This window comes from Pinus tabuliformis, chromosome X (genome assembly GCF_031772625.1).
Source record: "Pinus tabuliformis cultivar Carrire ecotype Pingquan chromosome X, CPIR1, whole genome shotgun sequence".
Classification (NCBI taxonomy): Eukaryota; Viridiplantae; Streptophyta; class Pinopsida; order Pinales; family Pinaceae; genus Pinus; species Pinus tabuliformis.
The window spans coordinates 594,432,170-594,453,558 of NC_142308.1; positions in this window are offsets into that span (position 1 = coordinate 594,432,170).

The window sequence follows — 21,389 nt, forward strand, 5'->3', positions numbered from 1 at the left end:
TGCAGGTTCTAACATGTAGGAAATAAATGTGCTCAAAAATAAATTGGCAAACTCATTTGCAATGAAGGATTTGGGTGCTGCAAAACAAATCCTTGGTATGAGAATAACTAGAGACAGGAAGAATCACAAATTAACATTGTCTCAAAGTGAGTACATAGAAAAGGTGTTAAAAAGGTTTAATATGTAGAATGCAAAACTAGTTAGTATACCTTTGGCTAGCCATTTCAAATTAAGTAAGGAGGCATCCCCCAATACTCAGGAAGAAATGGCTCATATGTCTAAAGTTCCATATGCATCAACATTTGGAAGCTTAATGTATGCAATGGTCTGCATAAGGCTTGATATTGCACATGCAGTAGGAGTTGTAAGCAGGTACATGAACAATCCAGGAAAAGAACATTGGATGGCAGTGAAGTGGATTCTCAGGTATTTGAGAGGTACCACAATTCAAGCATTAAGCTTTGGTGGTTCAAACATTGCTCTATAGGGATATGTTGATGAAGATATGGCAGGTGATAGAGATAACAGGAGGAGCACAACAGGGTATGTGTTTACTATAGGTGGAACAGCTGTCAGTTGGGTTTCAAAAATCTAAAGTGTTATTGCACTTTCAACAACAGAAGCAGAGTATGTTGCTGCTACAGAGGCTAGTAAAGAAATGATTTGGTTACAAAGGTTTCTAAATGAATTGGGCAAGAAGCAGGAGTTGGGTAGGTTATACAGTGACAGCCATAGTGCCATACATCTTGCAAAGAACTCTGCATTTCATTCCAAGACTAAACATATACAGCTCAAGTACCATTTCATACGGTCAGCATTGGAAGATGGACAGTTGAAGCTAGAAAAGATACACACTAGCCAGAATCCTACAGATATGCTAACAAAAGTTGTAACCAGGGAGAAACTGAGAATCTGCTTAGTTTCAATTGGTCTTCAAGTATGATGAAGAAGATGAGAAATAGCCAGGTCCAAAGTGGAGTCATTGTCTAGCAAATGAAGTAGCGGTGGAGTTGCTATAATCAGTGCCCAAGTGGGAGATTGTTGGGTGTGGAGCCCGATTATCTTTTGTATTCAAACGTTTCAGTCGGATGTATACCCCAAGAAGACTATACACCCCTCCACGCGGGGGGACTTGTCCCCCTCGTGGGGGTCTGGGGGCCAGTGGTCCCCCGGTGGGGGTTCGGGGACAGTGCCCCCGAAGCTAAAAATAGATGTAAAATTGCCTTGTAAAAGTCTAGTAATTTCTAGTCAATCTGGGCCGTTCATTAAGTGGATGATCTGACGGTAGAAGTTATGTTTAATTTATGGTATTTTTCCCTAGAAGGCAACCCCTCACTATATAGGATGGAATTGTATTGTGTCTATGGATATCTGGATTCTGAGTGAGGAAGAGAGAGGAGATTGAGAGCAAAGAGGGTGTTACAGCGGATCTGCTCTAGGTTGTATCTCTTCGGTTTGTTGGATAATATAAAAGGAGGGACTGGTTGTTTCTCCGTGGATGTAGCCCAAACTGGATGAACCACATATATCTATGTCTCTCTTGTTTTATGTGTTTTCTATGTTTATATTTCTGCAGTATTTTATGTGTTCCATTACTCTGTAATATATAATTTTCTAACAGCCTAGGTGGCATCAACTAGTCTGTCTGCCCAATCCTTCCTGCTACTGCTCACTACCTTGGTTAAGATGTTCTCTAGTGCCCTGTTGGTCACCTCCACTTAACCATTAGCTTGTGGATGATAAGGAGTGGAGGTCCTATGCTTGATTTTGTGATGGCTGAGCAGTTCTTCAATCATGCTAGAGGTAAAATGGTTGCCTTGGTCTGTGACTATCTCTCTAGGGTACCCAAATTTGTAGAATACATTCTCCCTTAGGAACTCAGCCACCTTATCTTCTGCTGCTACCTTAATCACCTTGCTTTCAGCCCACTTACTCAAATAATCAGTGCACACAATAATGTGTTGCTTTTGCTTTGAAGGAGGGTTGATAGGCCCAATGAAGTCCATGCCCCACTTGTCAAATGGCTCGAAAGTCACTTGAGGTTGCAGTGGAATTTCATCTCTTGGAGTAGGCTTTCCCATCCTTTGGCACCAATCGCACCGACTAATGTACTTTTTTCACATCCTGATGAAGAGTAGGCCAATAATGGCCTGCTTGCAACACTTTGAATGTTGTCCTCTTTGCTGCAAAGTGACCTCCACAAGGCCCATCATGACAGGTCAGAAGGGTGTCAAAAACTTCCTCTTCCCTTACACACCTTCTCAAGATTTGATCTGGGCCAAGTTTGAAAAGATTTCCCCCAATCCAGGTAAAGGGGGCACTTTTCCTGACTATCTTTCTCTTTTCTTTGGAGGGAAAGTTTGGTGGGAACTATACTGATACCAAATAGTTTGCTATATCAGCAAACCATTGGGAGAGAATTGAAATAGAAAACAAATGCTCATCTGGTAACTAGTCATCCACCATTCCTTCTTCACCTGTAGACAGATTCATCCTAGATAGAAAGTCTGCAACAACATTTTCCTTACCAGGCTTATCAACAATAGTTAGATCAAACTGTTGTAATAAAAGCAACCATCTTATAATTCCAGCATTCACATCTGGTTTGTTCATTAAATATTTGATTGCAACATGATCAATATGCACAAATGTTTGATAGCCTATAATGTAATGTCTAAATTTGTTTAATAAATGCATAAAAGCCAGGAGTTCCTTTTCGGTTATAGTATAGTTTAGCTCAGCCTTTGACAGGTTCTTACTGAACAAATAGATGGCATAGGGAAATTTCTCCTCTTCCTAACCTAAGGCTACTCCTATGGCTTTGTGTGAGGCATCAGCATGAATATGAAAAGGGAGGGCCCATTTTGGGCCTCTGAGAATTGGTGCAGTGGTTAAATTACCCTTTGGAAAGTCTAAGGCCTCTTGACAACTTTTGGACCATATAAACTCAGAATAATTGGCCAACAACCCAAACAAAGGAGAGGCCAACTTGTTGAATTCCTTTATGAAGCTTTGGTAGTATCCAGCTAACCCTAAGAAACTCCTGACATCTCTCTGCTTTTGTGGAGGTGGGACCCTTTGGATGATTGCTATTTTGTTTAGGTCCACCTGCAGTCCTTGCTGAGATATTGAATGACCTAGCACGGTCCCTTCAGTCATTAAGAATTCACATTTTTCTGGACTGAGAGACAGGTTCATTTCAATGAATTTGTGTAATACTTTGCCTAGGTTAGTCAGGGCTTCTTGAAAATCACAGCCATAAGGTGTAAAGTCATCCATATAGATTTCCATAGCATCATGTACTAATTCAGCAAAAATAATCAAGACTGCTCTCTGGAAAGTGGCAGGAGCATTCCATAGGCCAAAAGGAAGGACCCTATAGGAAAAAGTACCCCAAGGATAGGTGAATGTGGTCTTATCCTGGTCTTCTGGGTAGATTTGGATTTGGTTGTACCCATTGAATCCATCTAGGAAGGAAAAAAACTTCTTCCTTGCCAGGCCATCTAGCACTTGGTCAATGAAGGGTAGGGGAAAATGATCCTTCTTTGTGGCTTTGTTCAACTCCCTATAATCAACACAAATCCTCCACTTACCATTTTTCTTGGGAACTAACACTAAAGGAGAGACCCACTCACAGTCAGAGATAGGGTAAATGAATCCTACATCTAGTAGTTTTTGCAGTACCTCTTTGACTATGTCTTTAAGGGCTGGATTCATCCTCATTTGTGGTTGCCTAACTGGCTTGCAACCTTTTTATAGATCTTATTTGAAAATAGATGATAATAGAAATAAACCCAAGAAATAATAATATCTGAATATAGAAATGCTTCACTTTCTTAATCAAACCCTTAAGGTAGGGCAACACCATACATTCACTCCTTAAGGAAGGAGAACACTCCACAAGCCATATGCCTATTCATACAATAATCCTTGACATCTCTCAATGGGGAGTCTCTAGCCTCTATATAGGCCTCATACATACAATACCATGGGTCATTACCATGGTTCCCTCAATACCATCTATCCAATACCATGGGCTTATTACATTATTGCTAACTACTTGTGGTCCCTTACATGATGCGGGTCAACCACTTTATTTATTACTATGACCCATCACATTATTACATTATTCCCTTGGGTACCTCCCTCTGTACCCCATACTATCCCCCCTAGGTATACTACATTCCACCCCCGTTAAACATGTTTCATCCCCGAAACATAAGAAGAACACAAATAATAAGATCTACTCAAAAGAGTAGTCCACTGGTACCATGCACGTGCACCTAGCCATCCCTGAGGAAGGTGAACCCTCGATCTAGCTAGTGCCTCGCTCGCCTGATATGGAAGTTGACCCTAGTGGCTCTTCTGTGTTGATGTGTAGTAGGTGGAGCATTCCCCCTCTCTTTCTGTCATGCGGGGGTTGTTGTCCTTGTGGCTAATTCGTTGCCATCTTGTTGGTTATTTTCTTGCGGGGTGATGTGGGTGGTGATATGCTGAAGTTTTAACCAACAGTGTATCTTTCTTTAATTCACCACCTAATGGAGTCTAATTGGTATCTGGTACATGTTGTGGTGCCTGCTGTTGTTTCTTATCTTCCAATATTACTTCAACCACTGAGTCCTCATCTGATGTATCAATACCTGTAACATTTTCTGCTTCAGCCTCCTTGGATTCTCCCTGTTTTTCTGGTACCTGGTTTGATGTTTGTGTTTGGTTGTCGACCATTAAAGGCTCATCATCTGATGTGTTAGTGTCATTAGAGCTTTTTGCTTCTTCCTCCATAGTCTCTGCTTGGGTCTTAATAGAAATATCTTGCAATGTAATTTTCTTCTTTTTATACCAGAGTTTCATGAATTTCTTCTGCACATTAATATTGACAATACCCACAGATTCCATCCAAGGATATCCCAAAACAACATCCATGCTATCCATATCTCAAATATAAAAATCACAATGCAACACATACTTATCCATAGAAAGCTTCAAATCTTTATAAACTTGAACATCCTCATTATCAACCTTTGTGTTTTCAATGTGTTTTGCTAGAACTTGCAATTTTTTTTACCAAATTAACATTGATAAAATTATGCTTGCAGCTATGATTTATAGACACAACTATCTTCTCCTTCTGAATACATCCATGAACCTGCAATAAGGAGATACCAGCAGAAAATAACCCTTTAGGTTTCTTGGTTTCCTTCTTTCTTGTAAAAATAAAATCTTTGTTAGGTTTTGTGTCTGCCTGTCTGAGCTTAGTAAGATGACCCAAAAAAATAGATTCACGATCAAATTGGTCACAAATGGATTTTGAGAATGCCTGCCAAGTAATTATCCTTGGATAACATTTTTTATGACATTGCCACCATTGCCATCTTTCTTGGTCCAAGTAAATGGCTCCCACACATAGTTTAGTTTCATCATCTACGATGTGATTCAAAGTGAAATATTGTTCCATTTGTGCTACCCATATTGCTGGATTAGAGCCATCAAATTTGTACATCTTTATCAAATTCTTTTCTAGGCACTGAAATTTCAGATTTGCACTTTAGCTGTCCCACCGTCGCAAAAATTTCTGAAAAAAGGAGCTGATTTTAAATCAGCGATCTCCCTCATCCGGACTCTGATTCGACTGATTTTTTTTTTGAAATTGGGTATTTTTTGCAAAGAACCCAGATCAGCAATTAGATTCTGCAAACGTTGCCCCAGAACATACAGATCTGATCTGGAAACTCGTCGCCCCTGAAAAATGTCTACAACACAGCTGATTTTTAAATTAGTGATATCTCCCTCATCCGGACTTCGATTCGACCGATTTTTTTTTTCAAATTGGGTACTTTTTCAGACTGCAATTAGATTTTTCATATTTTTCACTAGAACATACAGTTCTAATCTGCAAACTTGCCACCTCGAAAAATTTCTGCAACACAGCTGATTTTTAAATCAGCAATATCTTCCTCATTCCGACTCCGATTCGGCCGATTTGTTTTTTCAAATTGGGTATTTTTCACCAACAACTCATATCTACAATTAGATTCTGTAGATTTTTCACCAGAACATATAGATCTAATCTGGAAACTCGCCACCCAAAAAATTCCTCCAAAAAATGAAAATAAAAATTATTCGTTTTGCCTAAGAAAGTGCTCTGATACCACTTGTTATAGATCTGATCTGAAAATATATGATAATAGAAATAAACCCAAGAAATAAAAAGATCTGAATATAGAAATGCTTCACTTTCTTAATCAAACCCTTAAGGTAGGCAACAGCATACATTCACTTCTTAAGGAAGGAGAACACTCCACAATCCATATGCCTGTTCATACAATAATCCTTGACATCTCTCAATGGGGTGTCTCTAGCCTCTATATAGGCCTCATACATACAATACCATCGGTCATTACCATGGTTCCCTCAATACCATCTATCTAATACCATGGGCTTATTACATTATTGCTAACTACTTATGGTCCCTTACATGATGTGGGTTAACCACTTTATTTATTACTATGACCCATCCCATTATTACATTATTCCCTTGGGTACCTCCCTCTGTACCCCATACTATCCCCCTAGGCATACTACAAACATTCTTTGATGTATATGTGGTGAGAGCACACTGAGGGGTGTACTCCCTTCATTTCCTTGTAGGCTTCATTTCCTTTTAAGGCTTCTAGGTTTTCTCTCAACATGTTGCATAACTTTTTCTCTTCAAGAGCAGACAGAGATGGATTAATTTTCAAAGTTTCTCTGGGCTAAATTCTATGGTTTTGACATGGAGTGGATTGGAATTGGCCAAGCATAAGTCAACTGGATGATTGTTCTGGGTTTCCCTTACTTCTTCTTCTAATGGTAATGAACTAGGAGTTGGACTTTGGAGCAGGTGTTCAATTAAGTCATCCTCATATTGTTGTCCTCCTCCTATGGTTTCTTCCAAAGCATAAAGTTGGGCAGAATAAACCTCATCTTCTTCCTCCTCCTCCAACCATAAAGGTAAATCATGCTTTAGGGAAGGTTGAGCAGGAGGGTATAGGACTAACTGTTTGGACATATGCCCATTCTTGATGGTCATATTCCCAGCCCTGCAACTAATGTAAGCATCAGCTGTGTCCAACCATGGCCTCCCAAGGATGAGAGGGTAACCAATAAGCTTAGCCTTAGGTTGGAGAACTAGAAAATTTGTAGGTTACTCCCAAGAGTCAATGGAGACCATCACATCCTCCACAATTCCCTCCGGGGTGACAGTGGAACAGTTTGCAGGTTGCAAAACTGTTGTGGTCTTCCTCAATGACCCTTGGAGGTTGAGCTTGAGCATGGTGTCTTTGTTCATCACATTAATGGCAGCCCCAAGATCAATCAGAGTGTGTGGGACAATGGTTCCATTGATGTGCACAACTACTACAGGGCTTCCAGGGTCCAAATATTTTGGACATATTACCTGCCCGAGCATTAAGTCAGACAATTGCCCAATGACATTAATGGTAGGGGCATCCCTTTTTCTTCTTCCTGGATGCTTCAAGCACTTCTCCTTAATCATCTTATTGTAAATGGGAACATCTTTGATTGCCTGGAGAAGGGGGATATTTACACATAGATTTTTCAATTCTCCCAAAAGTTCAGTTTCTTCTGGGGTAAGCTAGAGTGGTTGGGCTAATCTCTCAAGAAAGGGTGGATTTACTTTAAGGTTTCTTTCCTCTCTTTCTTCCTCAACCTCCCTATGTGGAGTGGGAGGTTGGTTATCAGGGAGAATTCTCCTAGATATTAGGTTGATCTCCTAAATTTCTACAACATAAGCTGGGTATGATGTCTCTCCACTGTATACTTGTTGAGCCTGACTATTTTTTGGGTTTGGATTTGGCTGGGCAGGCATCTGGGGTTGCTTTGGTGGAGAAAAGTGTAGGACTTGTGGTTGGGTAGGGGGTGGAGGCAATAGGGTTGGAACATTGTTGAATTAGGGCCTCCACCCCTAGAGTGGGGTATTCCACTGATGTTGTGGCTGAACATAAGGTTGAAATGACTAGATGGCTAGTTGGGAATGATACTAAGATGCATAGGACTAAGGAGGGGGTGTAGACCAGGAAGGATGAGCAGGGGGTCCCCAAGAAGGTATAGCTGTGGTTTTGTTGGGGTTGTAATATGCATGGGATGATCCTTGCATACCCTGCTGGTATGGTCTAGGCCCAAGAGGTCTCCTTTTGTTGATGTAGCAAAGATGCTCAGTGACCCCTTCATCTCCTTGATATACAGCTTTGAGTCTAGGTAAAGAAGGGCACTTGTCCGTGGAGTGTTTTTCTTCACATACTAAGCAAATATTAATACAGTTCAATGGGCATTCATTCCTAGGATGCCTCATGGTGCATCTAGGACAAAAGATGGCCAGGGCTCTTTCTGATTCCTCTTGCTTCCTTTTGATGTTCATAGTTTCCAATTGCAATGAAAGGGTTTGCAGCATATCACTTTTGAAATCTTCCAGCATATTTCCAATTTCACCCTTTATGGATGAGTTGGAGGATGATGTACTGGAAATAGGTTGACTACCCCTACCCTTTTTCCTAGTTGCCCTAGAATGGTTTCTAAAGGCAATCTTAATATCCTCATAGGGTAATTGGTAGATATATCCTCCTGCTATCATATGAAAGGTATCCAGAAGATCCTCCCTTACTCCTCTAAGTAGAACCAACTTCAGTGACTCAAGGTCAAGTGTGCACCTGACCCTTTTGTAAATGAGCTGGAACCTTTCTTCATAGTCTTCTAAGGATTCATCCTGGCCTATGGTCATCTTGAAAATATCTTCTTTAGTATCCTTTGACCTAAATTAGTCCCTATATTTGGTGTTAAAATCCTGTTGCATCGGAACACAATTTGTGATGCTATCTCCAGGTAAACCGATGAACTAGTGCAATGTTGCATCCTTGAGGGTAGATGGAAACAATTTTAACTTTTGCTCATCATCTGTATAGTCATAGGTTTGGCATATAACAACAAAGTAAAATAGGAAAGTCAGGGTCCTCTGTGATCAGGCCATGGAAATGAGGTACAGTAGAGGGGCTTATATTCTTCATCTTAGTGTCCCCATTGGTCTCCCTGATGGGGAAGGCACCCTCAATTCTCTCTCTATTTCCTCTGTCATTTCAGTTTTCAGCCATTGGTTCAATAGGAATGGGTTCTTCCTCTTCTTCTTCCCCTGTAGGTTCCTCAAATATGTAAGGTTTCTCACCTAAAGGGTCTTCCAATTCACCATCATTGAAGAGAGAAGGTTGATTGTTGGATGCAGTGGCGACATTTGACAAGAATTTCCCTGAATTGTCCCTATTCCTACGAGGCATGAAAGGAAATGTTTTTGGGTTGGTTTTCGTAAGATTTGATTTTTTTTTTAAGTTGGAAAGTACTCTGCAGAAAGGAAATTGTTGATTGAATGAAAAACCACTAACAAGAAAAACTACTTGTTGAATTGAAATTCTACTTGTAGAATGAAATTGTTGATTGAAGGAAGACTACTGACAGAAAAAGACTACTTGCTGAATTGAAATTCTACTTGCAGAATGAAAAGGAAAGAAGATAATGACAACTGAAAGAAAGGAAGAAGCTAGATTACTTTTGTAGAAATAAACTAATGGAAGAAAATTGGAGACTAGAAATAGAAGAAAGCAATGATCACATTCTACTTAGACACCTCCCCGACAACGACGCTAAAAAGTGATGATCCTAGGTATTGCAACAAGAATGCTGCAACTCCTAGGGCTACCAGCTTTACTTATCAACCCGACGTTCATACAAACTTGGAGGTGACAGTGCTATATGCACAAGTAAAAGTGAAGGTCCTGTCTGTTGTCATTGCTCATCTGGAAAGAGACCCTAGGGGTTCCAAGCCAGACTTCTATAGGGTCAGAAGAAGCTTAATTCTTTGATGGAAGAAGAGAAAATCTATTCTAAGAGAGAGATACTTTACTACAGTAATGAAGAAAACAACATGTAATGCTAAACCACACCATAACTTAACCAACCATCTAAACAATTATGTTAAATAGAATTGCTAAATCAACACTAACCTAATGCTTCTATCTAAGTTGCAGAGGTAAATAGCATTAAACTATACTAAGGTGTAAGAAAAGGAACTACACTAAATATTTTTTCAAGAGGAAGAGCAGTCAGAGATCGAAATTAGTGAAAGGAGGTCGTAAGGGCGCAGTAGTGCATAGGGACCGTTGGATCGATCAACGACCAGAAGATGGATGGTGGAGATTTTATCATGGGGGCTTAAGCAAATAGATGGATGAATAGGGTTAATGAACAAGATGAACGACAGAGATATTATCATGAGCGCTCTAGTGAATAGGTGAACGAACATGGTAATTAAGCAGATGAATAGCGGAGATCTTATCGCGAGGAATTAAGTGAAGGGATGGACAAAAATGGTAATGAAGTAGATGAATGGTGGAGATATTATCGTGGAGATTAAGTCAAGAGATGGATGGACAAGATTTATCAAAGGATGGATGATGGAGATCATATCGTGGGAAGAAAACATGCGGAAATGATGGAGCGAGTTTTGAAGGCGGTAAGCAGCTTCTCGCGCCCTCAAAGCTGTAAGCGATATTTCTGAATTTCACACGATTAACCTAACTGAGCAACATGTAGCACGAGAAAGCCACTTTTCTCGCGTGCTCTTGGGCAGATAACGGTCATGTAAGATCCACATGAGATTGCACGATAGCCGTCGGATTAGGCTAGATAGATCGACGGTGGAGATTGGCCAAGCTAGTTGACGAGCGGGTGACGCGATAGCCGTTGGATCAAGAGATAAATCGATGGTGGAGATTAGAGCACATAAAGTAGGTGGAATACTTCGTGCACGATGGTCGTTGGGTAAACTAATGAATTGGACGGTGATTGGTCAGGTTTTGTTGTGGATCAGACGGTGAGGAAACGATGCATGAAGAACGTGCTAAAGGAGGTTTCAAATGAAAATGACAGAAAACCCGTGAGGGTGAGGGTGGACCGAGAGTGATGGAAAACGATGATAGGGAAACAAAACAAGTAACCGCGTCAAACAACAAACTCCAAAGCTCATGCGAGAACTAGAAACCTATGTTTTTGGGGTTGCTGAAGGGTCTCTTCCTCAAGTCATGGTCCTAGAGGGAGGAGGTGAGGTCGAGACACTTGCAGAAAACCTTATGGTGATATTTTTCTCCTAGCTAACCTGTGAACTGAAAAAAGTCACAAATTGAAGTAAACTAAAGCACAACCGATCTACTCTACACTACTGTAAGCGGAATGCAGCTACTTAAGCAAATGAACATAACCAAAAATCTATGCTAGAATACATGTACAATAAAGAGGATCTTTGGTTTCTCAGGTTGGGCCCTAACCCAAGAGCTTCAGCCCTCTAAGTTAACTCAGTACTAGCTCAAAACAGAACTCATCTCTACTATAAAAACCATGGATTACATAACAAACTGTCACAAGTCTTGTAGCTCATAAATAAAGTAGAGTTTTACAATAAGAATTTGAATCCTACTAAGGTCCTAAGCCTCTCTACTTATACATCTGAAGTCTCTAACGACTTCCTTCCAATTAGGGAGGCTTGGCTCCCCACTCAAGATAAACTGGTTTCTGTCACTTTCACTTGCTCGACTGTCTTTTAGTACTCATGATTTGGCTGTTTGCACTCTTAGCTGATGGAGGAATATTTGAATGGAGGGGTAGTAAATGAGGAGGATTTGCCTCCTATAATTCCTCTCACTTGTCCCATTTTAGTTTTGACCAAGGTTTTTTCCATAGTTCCTTGCTTTTATCTTTTATTCCTGCATTTTCCCTTGCTTTTACCCTTTATTCCTGCATTACATGCACATTATACCACAAAGCAAAATATCCAACTCTAACTCATCCCATAAACAAAATATAATCAAAAGTATGCAATAAGTATTGACAATAGTTGGTTTGACTAAGCTAGGAAGTGAATTAAGGCCAATTAAGGCCCATATAATTACCCAATGATGAGGCTCATCAGCCATGGTGATCAATGTCACACATGGAGTCTTTTGAGCTAGACCTTTCTTTTTATAAAAATGTGTTTGGAGTATCACCGAATTGGTGGAATTCTCAAATTCATGACATTGAAAATTATTTAGGAACTTTGTTGCTTTTGTTATAGAGGTTAAGGTTTGCAAGGAGAATATAGGGTTTGTAGGGTCTTGGGGAAAAGAAGCATCAATTTCGAGCTCTTTGATATACCAGAGAGTTTCTAATAATAATATTTGGTCAAATCTTCCATGGCACTAACTAAGGAGGACAGATAGTACCCTCAGTTGTACTACTCAATTTCTTGGTATGCAATATTGATCTCCTCAGATGTTTTTCTTGATGTATTATAATAAGATGGTTTATAGGATTATGTTATGTTAGTTTCAAGTGTTCTTCAGGGTCTTCCATTATCCTTAAGGACATGCAGAAGACAACTCTATATACAAGTGTTGTTTGATGGAATACTACTTCAAGGCACACCAACAAAGGTTAAAAGGGTGTCCAACCAAGTGATGCCAACAAGATGGATGATATGATTATGTTATGTTGGTTTCAAGTGCTCCTAGGGGGCTTCCAATTTTCTTGAGGATATGTGGAATACAACTTCATATACAAGTGTTTTCCGATATGATACTATGAAAAGGGGTACTAATAGAGGTTAGAAAGGTGTCCAACCAAGTCATGTCACTTGTATTTTCTATGTGTATTTTTCCCCAACCACTGATTTACCTATTAAAAAACAACACCATGATATTTAGAGACATCAAAACACATCCTTGGTATTTTTTTTCTCTAAACTAAGAGTGCATGCTAGCAAAACAAAGTGCTATGATACCACTTGTGGTGTTCCTTGTTTGTTGAAATATAATAGTTAGAGCAAAATATACATAAATATAATTGCAATAAGTAAGTAAACTGTAGGTTTTAACCCCGTACAGAAATTACCTGCATATGAATTATAAAACACAGAAAATAAACAATGTGAGAGCATAACAAATAAAAACACATACACAGAGATTTTCCCCTGGATCCCAAAACCGGGACTACTAGCTTGATTTTTCATTATATTCCTTTCAATGTTACAATACATATTTATACATGCCGAAGCATCTAATACCATGGACTGAAAACCATCGCATCCAAAACCATGGAACGAAAACCATCGCATCCAAAACCATGGACCAAAAACCATCGCGTCCAAAACCATGTGGGAAAATCATGCACAAAACCATAGGTAGGTCCACCCAACCTAACATAGGGTCCAAAACCAAAATTTTATGGGCGTTTCCCCGGACCCCATAGAGTGGGGTTACTTGCACCCCTCAAACCCCATGTGACTCCCCCCACTACGCAATAAGCGCAACGAAGGGGGGGCTCCACCCCCTTTCTAACCCCCCAGTTAACTATGTGGGCTAGTCGTGGAAAGAATATAACACAACACAACATTCTCCCACTTGTTGTTTTCTTTCCATAGGGGGCCACAAGAGAGCTTAGTCATTTATCTAGCCCTATAATGCCCATTGTTTCTCTACACCAAGAGAACTTCTCAAAGCTCACAGATTTTTTCAAGGCATCTGCAATATTCTTCAAAATGTCCACCTTTACCAGCAACACCTTTTTGTTTCTATCATATCCCTCACAAAGTGATACTGAACATCAATGAGCTTTGTCTTTGAATGGTAAGAAGGGTTATTTTCCAAGAAAATTTCACTTTGGCTGTCACAGTCTATCCTTATAGCTCCCTGTACTAACCCCATACTTGAACACAATCTCTGCAACCAAACTGCTTCCTTTCTTGCATGAGTGGCTGCCATGTATTCTACCTCTTTAGTTGATAATGCCACTACAGATTGTTTCTTACTCATCCAACTGACTGCAGCTCCAAATAGGTTAAACACATACCCACTTGTAGATCTTCTTTGATCTAGATCTCCAGCCCAGTCTGCATCAACAAAGCCACGAATATCGAACACTCTGTCCAATCCTAGTTTTCCTTGGTAGCACAAACCATAATCACTAGTGCCACGCAAATACCTGAAAACCCGCTTCACTGTTGTCCAGTGCTCCTTCCCTGTTTTTGACATAAACCTGCTCAATACTCCCACTACATGTGCAATGTTTAGTCTGGTACAGACCATCACATACATCATGCTACCGACTGCACTTGCATATGGAACACGGGACATGTCCTCTTCCTCTTCTTATGTCTTGGGACATTGTTCAGTGGATAACTTTACACCTATAGGAATAGGAACCTTCATCAATTTACTATCCTACATATTAAACCTCTGCAATATTGTCTTGACATACTTCCTCTAGTTTAACTAGAGCTTCCTCTTTGTCCGATCTCTTTTAATTTCCATGCCCAAAATATAGTTTGCAGCACCAAGATCTTTCATGTCGAATTTGGAGGACAATTGGGTCTTCAAATCCTGGATAATTTCTTTGTCATTTCCAACCAGCAACATATCATCCACATACAAGACCAGATAAATAACATGATCACCAATTAATTTAAAATACACATAGTGATCTGCTTTGCTTCTGGTGAAGCCAAGTCCCCATATAAATGTATCAAATTTCTGATACCACATCCTTGGTGACTGTTTTAACCCATACAAAGACTTCTTTAACTTGCATACCAATTCTTTCTTACCCTTCATCGCAAAGCCTTTAGGTTGCTTCATGTAGTTCTCCTCTTCCAGATCCCCGTGAACAAATGTTGTCTTCACATCCATCTGTTCTACCTCAAAATCAAAAGCAACAACAACATATAAAAGTAATCTAATAGAAGTTACCTTGGCAACAGGAGAAAAAATATCACCAAAATCAATTCCTGACACTTGGGAATAACCTTTTGCTACCAATCGAGCTTTGTATTTCTCCACCTTTCCTTCTGCATTTGTCTTCTTCTTGAACACCCATTTGTTGCTAATGGGTTTCCTTCCAGCCGGCAACTCCACCAGATCCCAAGCCTCATTTTTGTGCAAAGTGCCATTTCATCAACCATGGCCTCTTTCCAGAGTTTTCAATCCTCTGAATCTATTGCTTCCTTCACAGTTCTAGGATCATAATCAATAATAGATAAAGCACAATTTGAATAGAAAGCAGATGGACTATACCTTTCTGGCTGCCTTCTTTCTCGAACTGATCTTCTCACACCCAGAGTTTGTGGTTCTTCATCTTCTAATTTCTCCTCTAGAGTCTTATTCTTCCTCCTTTAGATCAAACTCTATCTTCTCAAGTTCCTTTGCTTGGACTTCATGTTTAATAACATCTTTCACCTCTCTGAACACCACATCTCGGTTGTACACAACCTTCCTTGTTACTGGGTTCCAAAGCTTATAACCCTTTAAACCATCCTTATACCCAATAAAGATGCACTTTTCATATTTACTATCCAACTTGGTTCATTTCTCCTTTGGAACATGTACATATGCATCACATCCAAATACCCTCAGATGTGAAAGAGAGGGTTTCTTACCAATCCATACCTCTTTTGGAGTCTTATCCTCCAACGCTGATGAAGGTGATCTATTGACTAGGTAACATGCTGTCTCCACTGCCTCTACCCAAAATTCCTGTCCTAACCCGGCACCATTGAGAATGCTTCTTGCCCTTTCCATCAACGTCTTGTTCATTCTTTCTGAAACTCCATTTCGCTGAGGTGTATATGGAGTAGTCTTCTATCTTGCTATACCACACTTCTTACAGAATTCTTCAAACTCCTTATTGCAAAACTCTCCACTTTTTTCTGTCCTCAGCACCTTTATCTTCTTCTCTGTTTGGTTTACCACCAAAGCCTTAAATTCTTTAAACCTGTCAGAGACTTTAGATTTCTTCTTAAGGAAATATATCCATGTATTCCTTTAGAAGTCATCTATAAATGATACATAGTACACAGACTTACCCAGTGATGGAACCTTCACAGGTCCAAACACATCACTGTGCACAAGCTCTAATATCTGTTTCGCCCTCCTACCACCAGAGGGGAAACTCACCCGATTCTGCTTCCCATATACAAAATGTTCACAGAAATCAAAATCCAGAGAGCTATTACTCATACCTTCTACCATACCTTTACCATGAAGTATTCGAAGGCCCTTCTCTCTAATATGTCCAAGCCTTTGATGCCACAACATGGTCTTCTCTCCAGAGACCACTAGATTTTTTGCTCCACTTTCAGGAACCACGGAACTATTGCACCCATCAACAATAGTGCTACCTTGCAGCTTGTACAGAGTTCCAATTCGAACTCCCCACATCAATACTAGTGCTCCCTGAACCATCTTGCAGGTATCCTTCTCGAACACTATTTTTACACCTGCATCATCCAACTTGCTTATAGAAATCAAATTTCTGGCCAATGCAGGAATATGCAGAACACCCAGAAGTGTTCTAACCCTTCCACCTTGCAACTTCAACTTTACTTTCCCATGAACAATGATTCTAGCCTTCCTATCATCCCCTAAGAAGACATCAGCACCATCGTATTTCTCATACTCGCAAAACCACTCTCTTTCGGGAGTGAAGTGAAAGGATGCACCTGAGTCAATCAACCATGCCTCATGATCTACATGTGTACTTGAAGAAGCAAGTACACATCCCCACCTTCATCTGAGGTGGTTTTCACCTCTGCAGAAGGAGCATCATCAGATCCCTTTCCTTTATCAGGAGCTTTAGATTTACAATCCCTTTTGTAGTGCCCTTTCTTTTCGCATTTCCAGCACACCACCTTTCTGGTAGAGAACACAACAAACTGATGCACTTATCTTCATCTGAAATTTTAATATCAACAAATACTAACTGACTTACCATAGTATTAAATGCGTTCAGATGCTCTGTCACCGAGTCTCCATCTTTCATCCTCGGGTTATACAGCTTTTTCCGCAAGAACAGTTTATTCACCAGAGACTTATATTGGTACAAAGTCCCTAACTTTTCCCACAAAGCCTTCGCCATAGCTTCCCCTGATGCATTCAGCAATACTGAATCTAAGACACACAATCGTATTGTGCTCTTTGCCTTCCAATCCAACTTCTTCCATTCTTCATCGAACACTCCCGTTGGTTTAGTACCTGGATCTACCGTGATCCATTGATATTTATCCACAAAAAGATCCTCCATCTTGAGTTTCCACAACTCAAAACTCTGACCATTAAATTTCTCGATCTTTATCTTTCCACTACTCGCCATCTTCTTTCACCACCATAATCGATCTCACAGATCTCCCATTGAATAGGGTCTACCACAGGCCCGAGAGAAACCCCTCAGCAACAAAGGCATCCCCTTGAATCCAAAACATCTCTAATACCAAATGTAGGTTTTAACCCTGTACAAAAATTACCTGAATACGAATTCTAAAACAAAGAAAATAAACAATGCGAGAGCATAACACATAAAAACATATATATACATAGAGATTTTCCCCTGGATTCCAAAACCGAGACTACCAACTCGATTTTTCATTATATTCCTTTCAATGTTACAATACATATTTATACATGTCGAAGCATCTAATACCATGGACCGAAAACCATCGCGTCCAAAACCATGTGTGAAAATCATGCACAAAACCATAGGTAGGTTTGCCCAACCTAACATAGGGTCCCAAACCAAAAAATTTCGGGGTGCTGCCCTGGACACCATAGAGTGGGGTTACTTGCACCCCTCAAACCCCATGTGACTCCCCCCGCTACACAATCAGCGCAACGAAGGGGGGGCTCCACCCCCCGGTTAACTACGTGGGCTAGTCATGGAAAGAATATAACACAACCCAACATAAACAAAACCAAAATTGGGAGATAAAAATAGTAAGAAAACCTTTATTAATATTCAAATTTGAGTGCAATGCTCAATTTCCTCCTAGAGGGGGAACCCCATACATAATTAGATCTCCAAATACAATAACATTGGCATGGAAATTTCTTACATAGCTTCTACCAATATATATACTTTCTAATTGACTAAAACCCTAACCACTTAGTGGAATTCTCTTAGTGAGGCCTCAACCACTAACTAGTGGACCTTCTTCAATGATACCACTTACAATTATTGATTTGACACTCTATTACCTCATGGGAATTATTCAATAAATATTACCCTAATACATTAAGTGATAGTCTATTCTCGGGTTTCTCGGTTCCTTTGTTCCTTCCTGCAGTCCCCCCTGAACGTCTTCTGCCGCTCTGACTTTCCCACTGACGGACCCGTTATCGAACCCCGTCTCCGCCTCTTTACCGACAGTCAATGATGGAGGATGAGGAGCTTGTCGATTATGAAGCGGACCCCATGCCGCATCAAGCCATCTGGGCACATACAAGGAGGCCGCTATTGCTACCGCGGAGCGTTGCACTTGGCTTATCGACGGGTGCTCCATCTACTCAGCCACACTTGTCCGCATCTGAGAAAAACAAGGCACCGGCTCTACCCCCCGTGGACTCCTCGCCCCTTGACTGCCCCCTCTCTCCCCTGCGACTGCACATCTTTTGGGCTCCTGCTTTCTCAGCTCTCCTCTTACTGACTCCCCGCTGCAGCATCAAGTTCGCCCTACTTCATCCCCGCCCCCTCTGCCTCCGCTTCTTCCGCCTCCACCTCCATCGAGCTCCCACTCTCCATCCGTCTCATTTATGCCGCTGGCACAACAACAACCCATTCATCTTTCCGCTCCGCTTAATCCTGGCACCAGTTACAACTCCCCCCGCACTCCGATTCTCTCTGGGGCCTTCCCCACTCCTCCCCTGCCGGCGCGCTCCGCTGCATCAGCCCAGCACAGCACCTCCGACCCCTGCCGCAATTCTCTGAAGGGCTTCCCTTTCGGCAGACGCTCCGAAATGGTGACGAAAGGTCGCTGCCACCGCTCTATTGACCCAGACTACAACATCAACATCGGGCCTGAAGCCCCTCTTCTGGACGTTATGGAAGCCGCACACAAGGTTCTGGTTGGCAGAGTTCGGGGCCGAACTTACTCTGCGGCGCGACTCAAACTTTGGGTGGACGAGATTTGGGGACCCTACTTCAAAGAACTTCCAGAGGTTATGGTGCTCACTAGAGGCTGGTTCGCTCTTCATTTTCAGCGGCCCGCATACACACAGTGGGTACTCTCCCAATACTGGCACATTGAGCTCGCCCCGGTTTTACTCAAGCGATGGGATCCACTCTTTGACCCTGAACGTGAAAAATTGGGGGAAGGGCCCATTTGGGTGTGCCTACCGGGGCTTCCATGGCAATTCTGGAACCAGTACACCTTCAAATTAATCGGGGATACTCTTGGCACTTATCTGGAGCACGACAGGTCATATGAGAAGACGGGAATTAGGACCATGGCACGAATACTAGTCAATATGGATATCAGGCCCGGACTGGTGGAAAAAATCACTCTGCATCACAATCATGTATCTCGCAAGCAGCCTCTGGATTATGAAGGTGTCCCTTACCGTTGTCGTAGGTGCCACAAAGTCGGCCACCTCTATAAAGACTGCCCATTGATTTCGAGGTTACCTACTGAGGATGCCAAGGGCATTCGACAACCGGCCACTGAAATTCATCAGGATGAAGATATCGCCCCTATGGAACAGGCACAGAACCATCCGGAGACCCCTGCCTCGAAGAAGGGGGACAACGTTACAAAAGCTACGCGCAGAAAGGACTTGGCTGCTCCTGGACCGCCGCGGACTCGCTCAAAGACTGCTGCAAATGCTTCTCAACCTGCGGAGACTGCTCTCTCTCGTCCGGGTAATGAATCCATTCCTACTCTCTCTCAGTCTTTTACTATGAACATGCATTCTATTGTTCATTCATCTGTACAAGCTCCACAATCTACGAATGTGACTCTCCCCTCCATTCTCTGTTCCATTGCCCCCCCTCCACCCACCTTCTCCACCACTCCACCCTCGCACGATCTGATCATGGGTGGTTTGGACACCCCATCCTCCCCGGGTGCTTCCGGCTCACACCACTACCACCTCAGACCACGAACCCGGCTCCGCACTTTGGGTCTGGGATCATCCCCTGGTCGCCATTTCAAACAGAAGCGTGGCAGACCCTCTCATCTATCTTCGGCAAAGCTTAATGTCGTGGCTGATGTCGCCATGGGGCGACAGGTTACTATTGAACGGGCACTTAGAGCAATTGAGCCCATGACTAGTGGTAATCCATGATCTGGCTCTCCTTCAACTGCAGGGGATTAGCCAACCCCAAAAAGCGTGTGGCTCTGAAAAGACTTCTTCATGTATCAAGGTGCGATATCATTTTCCTCCAGGAAACTCTTTGCTCGGCCGAGGTGGCGGTGCGTTGTTTGCAATCCCTGCTCCCTGGATGGACTCTGCATGGACTGGATGCGTGTGGGCGATCTGGTGGACTTCTCATTGGTATCAATCCTCGGAATTGCAGGCCTCTCTCGGCATGGGGGGGCAGGGGCTTTATTGGTATGGATATTATCCCAGGTGTCCTGGGTATACCGATCAGAATTATCAATATTTATGGGCCAAACCAGAATCGTCTCCCCTTCTGGCATGATTTTCTCAATGGGGGCCATATTACTCAGAATACTGTCATGGGGGGGGACTTCAATTTCTCTTTAGGAACTGGAGAGTCCTGGGGTCCCAACGCCCAATGTGACCCCATTGCAGAACAAATGCAACTGCTCCTCGACTCAAACCATATGGTGGACATTCCCATGAACAAGAAGCTACCTACCTGGCACAATCAGCGCTCTGGTGAGGCTGCACTAGGGCGGCGTCTGGACAAGTTTATGATGCACCAGGAACTCATTCAGATATGCCCCCTTTACAGACAATGGGTGGGCACAGGGGGGCTATCTGACCACCATCCGATTCTCCTACAGATCAGTCAACATAATTCGAAGCCGCGGTCCCCTTTTAAATTTTTTGCCGGGTTTCTTAAAGAACCGGATTATATCAAATTGGTCTCGGACTTCTGGACGGCTCAGCCCCCACTGCGGGAACAGAGAAAAGCTTCTGATTTTTGTGAGCGACTCAAAATCCTCAAAGGCTTAACTGAGAACTGGGCAAAAACAAAGAGGCACAGAGATGAGCAGACTCTGCAAGATACTGAAGCACAGATTGCCTCATTGACGGATGAGAAGGGGACGGGCTATCTCTCGGATGCCTCCAAAACTCTACTAAAACAATTGCTTGAGCAACAAGCAAAAATTCTACAAGAAAAGGAGGAGCAGTGGAGACTTAAAAGCAGAGCGATTTGGCTCAAAGAAGGGGACTGTAATACTAAATTCTTTCACAATATGGCAAATGGCAGAAAGGCTTCAAATACCATATGGAGGCTTCCAAAGGAATCGGGCGGTTGGGCCACCACACACCAGCAACTGACAGGCTTAGGGATCACTCATT